This window comes from Lycium ferocissimum, chromosome 4, assembly GCF_029784015.1.
Source record: "Lycium ferocissimum isolate CSIRO_LF1 chromosome 4, AGI_CSIRO_Lferr_CH_V1, whole genome shotgun sequence".
NCBI classification, from domain to species: domain Eukaryota; kingdom Viridiplantae; phylum Streptophyta; class Magnoliopsida; order Solanales; family Solanaceae; genus Lycium; species Lycium ferocissimum.
Window position 1 is genome coordinate 2,736,892 of NC_081345.1, and position 7,123 is coordinate 2,744,014.

Below are 7,123 nucleotides of genomic sequence, written 5' to 3' on the forward strand. Positions count from 1 at the left end.
CCGTTGTTATGATTCCACCGCACCTAGAAGGCCGGACACGATCACCGCCAGTGGGCTGCGTGCAACTACACCGTGCCTAGAGGGCCGGACATGACCACCACTGGGGGCTTCATTTGATGGTTACTCAGACGCGGGTTAACGATGACGATGTATGTATGATATAATGATGTATGTATGATATGCTAATGTATGTACGATATGATGAGGTATGTATGATAAGATGATGTATATGCTATGGTAGCTCATATGATATGCTACGTATAATATATGTATAAAATGTATCCAGTCGAAGGTTATGTCCTCATCCCATGTCTTATGACTTCTCTATTATATTTATTTCATTCATGCCTTACATACTCAGTACAATGTTCGTACCGACGTCCTTTTCGGACGCCGTGTTCATGCCCACAGTGTAGACGGGAGACGGTGTAGACCCGTAGGAGCTATCACAGATGACAGAGCCCTCCTTTATTTCGGAGGTGCTATTTTGAAACAGTATTTTGTGTACATATATTTTGGGCACGACGGGGTCCTATCTCGTCCGTATGTTTAGTATTCTAGTAGAGGCTCGTAGATACGTATGTGTGGGTAGTATGGTCTCACAGTCTCGCCTCATATGCATATGTATATATATATATATATATATATATATATATATATATATATATATATATAATTTTATAGCCGAAAAGGGCTCATGTTTATAAAGTAAATATGTTTTAAATGAAAGTCGTTTTCTATGATTATGAATGATGAGAAATATGAATAAAGGCAGGATAAGTAATAGAACGAGTGGTGCTCGGTGGTTAGCCCCGGGTACCCGTCATGGCCCCTAGCCGAGTCGTGACACAAATACCCCACCTTGACACAACAAACATCCAATGCTAAGGAACCACACCAAAAGCACCTTATAAAGATAGCGTATCTCATTTAATGATTCATTAATGCATAATTACAATCAAGACATAATTTAGTAATAATACTTAAACTTTAGATTAATGATCAATATCCAATAACCAACAAAGAATGGAAAATACCCAACTCTATATACTAATCAAGTCGACACGGCTTTAACAAAATACTATCCATAATACTAACTTTTGTCTATGGAGCTTCTAAGAAGAATGAATAACCAAAACCAGACTCAGGACACAACCTAGAACAAATAATAGTGAAAGAATATAAAGGAGTCCCACGAAAAAGCATGTGGGCTCACCAAAATATGAATAGAACTAAGTGCTGCTAACCAATGCGATCTTTCGGAACTAGCTCTTCTTCGCTACATAACATACCATCAAAAACAATAATGGTATGTCAATACTCATGACCAGATAATATCAATAAATAATTGAAATCCAATAACAAGTGTAGATCATGAAAACTCAGAGGGAAACAACTGTGATATCATTATTCAAATTTAGTTCATTATTCAAATTTAGTTCATTATGTCATGAGTGTTATAATTCCAACACAACCAATCTGATCATGAAGAATATTCATATTTAGTCATTATTTCAAGACTATCGACATGCCAGCAAAGAAAAATCAAATCAATAGATGAGAGATCTATAATTAGGCATCCACTGCTAAAAAAACGATGCACCAAAGCGCCAACTTATAGCTACCACTCATCCTCCCCAATGGAAAGGAAATTGATGCACAAGAGAACTAACTCATGGTGACCACTCATCCTTCCTAATGACAAGGCAATTAATGCGTTAGGATCTGTCAATTTGCTGCGACCTGTAAACTGAAAGAACCAGGTTGTTTCAGCAACTATGCAAGAAGGTAAAATGCGGAATAATAAATCAACAAAAGTATTTTCATGTGGAAAACTCCTTGGTCAAGGTAGGAAAAAACCACGAACTATCTCCGATAGGATTTCCCAAACTCTCTACTATAAATCCGGCAACATTTAAAGTTACAACTCTTTGTACACTAGGGAACTGAATCTAACAACCGTACCCCAATCCTCAACATTTCTCCCTAGTTGTTGGTACTTTCTCCAACTCCCTCCAAGACTCTGTACCGTGTATGAAGTCCCTTACAATTCAAAACAACCTAATATAAGTCACTAGGAATTTAAAGGTCACGTATCATCTTGGAGAAATAAACTATACAATAAGAATTATAAAGATTACACTTGATAGGAACATGTTCTTTGGCGTAGTTTATTCTCACAAGTTGAAGAACACTCAGTGATAAGATCTCACACTTATTCTCTCTCTGTGTAGTTGAGTCTCTTGTCTTCAGCCAGCACCAACGTTATGCTTTATATAGGAGTAGAATAGCCGCTTATTATTCTCCCAATCCAATCAAGACTTTCTTCAATAAATGTTATGGTTTGGACTCAGGCGCACGACCTCTCCTTCTCCTAATACAAGCTAATTCCATGCGTTCAGTTATGGTAAAGTTTCCATATCTTGAACTCATGTTCCTTGTAGAATTGGATTATGCCTTATTCCTAATTCTCTAAGATTTCCTATTAAGCACGTGGAAATGCTTCTTCCTCATGGACCAAACGTCTCCAGTTCTTTTCTGAAGGACCTGGTTCTCTCACCGATCCCGCATCAATTTTGCCTGCTTAACCAGTTCCTTTTGGAGATATGTTAAGGACTTGGTTCTTGTACAACTTTGTCAATTCTTCCTTGTGCATATATCTTCACTTGTATAATATTTTTTAATCATCAAAACTCCGTGAGATTATGATTTAATATTTAGATCAAAGTAGTTCAATAAATCCTCTTTTTTGATGATGACAAACCCGTAACAGCTTTATACTTCTTCATGTGCACTCCATCAGCTTCATCATTTTTCATATTCTCTTTATGTGAGTATTCCCCTTTAGGAACAACTCAATGTTGACATTCTTCCCCCTAAGAACCAACTCCATGTTGCTCTAGGTTCTGACTTTAGTAAGATGTTAAGCTTACTTCAATCTATGTAGACTTTGACAAGATGCTAAGCTCATTTATGTCCATGTAGGACCTTACCTTCCATTTATTGCAACCCTCTAGATGGCTAAGTGTAAGAACCCGATCATATCCATATGTTTTCTTCAAAAAACATCTCGCCATTATTTGTGTAAGGACAAAATTCTATCTTTTTCAGGACATTTTGTGCACCTTTCTTGGAACCATTCCTCCATGGATTAACTGCTATCTTTGTTTTCCTCCCTTTTAGCATCATCGAAAAAAAAAAACAGTATTAAGATACAATGATCTAAACTTAGCTAATCATTAAGGGAAATAGCCGAGATTCTCAATCCATTTTGAGCAGACCAAGCTCCAAGAAATTCTTTTCAAAGTGATCCCTGCTTAGAGCCTCTGTAAGTATGTCAGCAATTTGTTCCTCAGTGTTGCAAAATTCCGTAGAGGTATGTCCCCTCTCCACATTGTCTCTCAAAAGATGGTGTCTGTGCTTTGTCTTCTTGTGGTGAATTGTATTATTTCCCATGTTCACAATACTTGTATTATTCTAAAAAAAAAAAAATGAAACCCTTTCGATTTTGAAACCAAAATATTCTACTTCATGTTTGATCTATATATATTAATTGCGCACAACATGGAGCAACAACTACATACTTAGCTTCTGCAGTAGATAATGCCATAGAATTTTGTTTCTTTGATGCCTATGAGATCAAACATGAACCTAAGAAGTGAGCCATCCCAGATGTATAATTCCTATCTACTAGATATCCAGCGTAATCAGGATCAACATACCATATGAGTTCGAAAGAACCTCCAGTTAGGTACCAGAGGGCCAGGTCATGTGTACCTTTGAGATACCTTAATATCCTTTTCACCGCCTTTATGTGAGATTGCTTTGGGCAAAATTGAAATCTGGCACATAGTCCAACACTAAAGACATTGGCTACTCATATTCTCAAATAACAAGGCCACACAAATCAATATCAATTAGTTCATATCGTTCTTATCAATCATAGCATATTATCTGAATCATCTTTTCATATTCATTTTCCATTAATAGGGGTATTTCAAAGCGGTTATTCGATTTAGAAATCATGTTCAAAATCATTAATTGAAGTCTGTACGATTAATAATCTATAGGTAATCACCAAATTTGCATCTACTATTCATAACTCAAGACACACTGCTCCAAACATCCAAATAAAATCTCCACTGTTCAGATTGAAAATAGTGATATCGTAAATACACAGTTAAAATTTGAGCTCTATCAACCCGTTAAATAAATAGGAAACATTGATTGAAGTTGTCTAGTCGTAGTGAAATTTGCAGAAAAATACTAGAGTTATGCCTATGATAGTGTGCATCTCAATCAATTCGACTTTATGGTTCTCAATACCATTCAATAAACTCAACAACAAATCCATATTCTCCATTAGAAAAGTAAAGATCTTACATTTTTAAGAAATCCCAAAGCTTCATCTCAATTGGTCTTGAATGGATTTTCCACAATCTAGTGATTATAATAATGATTTGGTTAATATGGTGTTAATTTGATGTAATTGATATAGGTATTTGAGTAGAAACTCACCTTAGATGTTAACTAGCAAAATTTCGGACGATACCCCTCTCAAAAGTCGTTTTTAGGTTATATTTAGATTTTCAAAAAGGCTTGGATTTTAAAACCAAATCCTACAAGGATCAGAATTTTCAATTTTACATGTCTTTAGTAAAATGATGATAACTCTTATTACAGATTTGTGGGATTGAACCTTTCAAAAGGATACAACTTTCAAGTTTTGAATTTTTCTAAATTCCCTACCGACTAAGAATTATACTCGTTTAAAGTCAAATCTTGAGAGCTGCCAATTTTATGAATTTTCTGCCACCACTTGCGGTCGGAATGTTGTCCGCATATCCAACATACAACCATATGTGGCCTCCGCATGTCAACTCCTGAGAACATGAACTTCCAACCTTCATTACTTTCTGTACACCCCACATGCGGTCTATATGTTGAACATGTAGTCTGCGTCCCGGCTGTATCTCGACCTAGATTTTCCAACTCTGTTTCTTGCAATAGTTTTCAAATTTCAATCTTTTTGCACACTTGGTACATGCTTAGATCTTGATTTTCACACGTGAATACATCTTAATTCCCAAGATTCAAGTCTAACCGCAAGCATTTAATGAGTTCAAACCTAAATCGAATCTATGAGGTGTTACAACGACACATGGGGTTCTTGAGGGGCATGGGGCACCAAGCCAAAGCTTCGTAGCTGTAAATGTGAAGGTTTTTTGGATATTGTGAAGGTGCAGTACATGGGGTACCATTCCCTGTCACGACCCAACCTTGTAGGCCGTGACTAGTGCCCGAGCTGGACTTGTCTATACACTTGTTAGCTATAATCGATCCACGTCTACACATAATATGCAACTTACAAAAAAAAAAGAACGTCATCTCAGAACTGTCATATATATATATATACATCAACGCAACCTCGCTCCCCGAGAGTCGCAACCATCACCGCATAACATCGTACATAAGCCAGCAAGGCTGTCATAACATGTGGGAACATCCCAACTATACATACGCAAGCCGACAAGGTTGCCACTACGTACAACATCCCAAAACATATAGATATAAGCAAGCCGACAAGGCTGCCACTACGAAAGGGAACATCCCAAACATAAGTCATACAGACGCAACTGAATAGCAACTATATACAACCCACACATATGTCTACAGACCTCTAAGAGTAACGACCGTATCATATGACGGGACAGGGCCCCGCCGTACCCCTGGATAAACATATATACAACAAGAGGATTTGTACCAAAATCTAGGCTCCGGGACAAGGGAGCACTCCAAAATAGCTTAATAGATATCCTAAGCTGGCGGATTACCAAAACGAGCGTCTGTACCTGCGGGCATGAAACGCAGCCCCCCCGAAGAAAGCGGGGTCGCACGAGATATGTACCGAGTATATAAAGCATAAAATACAACAAGAAAGATTATAACCGAAGTAGGATTCCGGGAGACAAGTATAATAGTCAAGAAGTCACCGTACCGTACCCTACGAATGAAATCATATATATCATTATCATATACCGTACCCGGTCCATTATGGGACTCGGTGAATAAAGTCGTGTACACGTATACCGTACCCGGCCTATCATGGGACTCGGCGCCATATCATATCTTTATATCATCATATTATTCTATCATTGTATCATCATATCATCATATAGCGTACCCGGCCCTCTAGTGAGGGACTCGGTGGATAATGTAGCAAAATGTGTGTGATAACATACCCGGCCCGGACTCGGTGAAAGATGTAACAACCATATGCACGAGCAGAGTAGTGAGTAACCATATATAATTAAATCACCATCGAGACTCAATAGATAAGTAAACTAACAACACTCAAGTATCAAGACGATAGACTTTTGAATATCATTATGAACTATATCAAATAAATTCTCGGGGATTATAGACATGTCAAGATAAGATGAAATAGTTTTAAGGACATTAGTCGTTATAAAGTCTTTAAGAATAGAAACCTTTCATGCATCATTTACTATCTAATCGTATATAAAAGGCTCGAGGGCAAGTAGCTCGACTATTTAAGAGTTCTAACATCAAGAAGTGAATAAGAATCATAAACATGCTCGGAACTTGTGAATAGAATTACCCCAAAGCTCATATCGTATCTTACTTACGTCCAGGACATGCCAAAAGAAAGAAGGGATAGCTTTACATACCTTTAGCGTTTACTCGCAACACAACACGTATACGCTGCCCAATAGTAACTCAACCTATATTAAGATGTCAAGAACTACGGTTAAGCTACAGGGGGATTCAAAACGTATTCTAACGTTAGTAACTCCTTTCTAGATAATTAGACGACGTTTCCCTTATATTCAAACCAACTACATAACAACCAAGCCAACATCAATAACTACACGTTCAAGTACTAATCCGAGACTATTCAAGACAAGACTCGAGAACACTCCGGACAGCCCGCACAACATTCCAAACAGCCCACATTCACAACATTCGATAACAATCCACATATGACTACTACATATTCAAGTTACTCTTAATGATCCATAGTCGTAACATTTTCATCTCAACTTTAACAACACACAACACAAATAATCTTCATTCTCAAGCTCAACAAGAACAACAATAA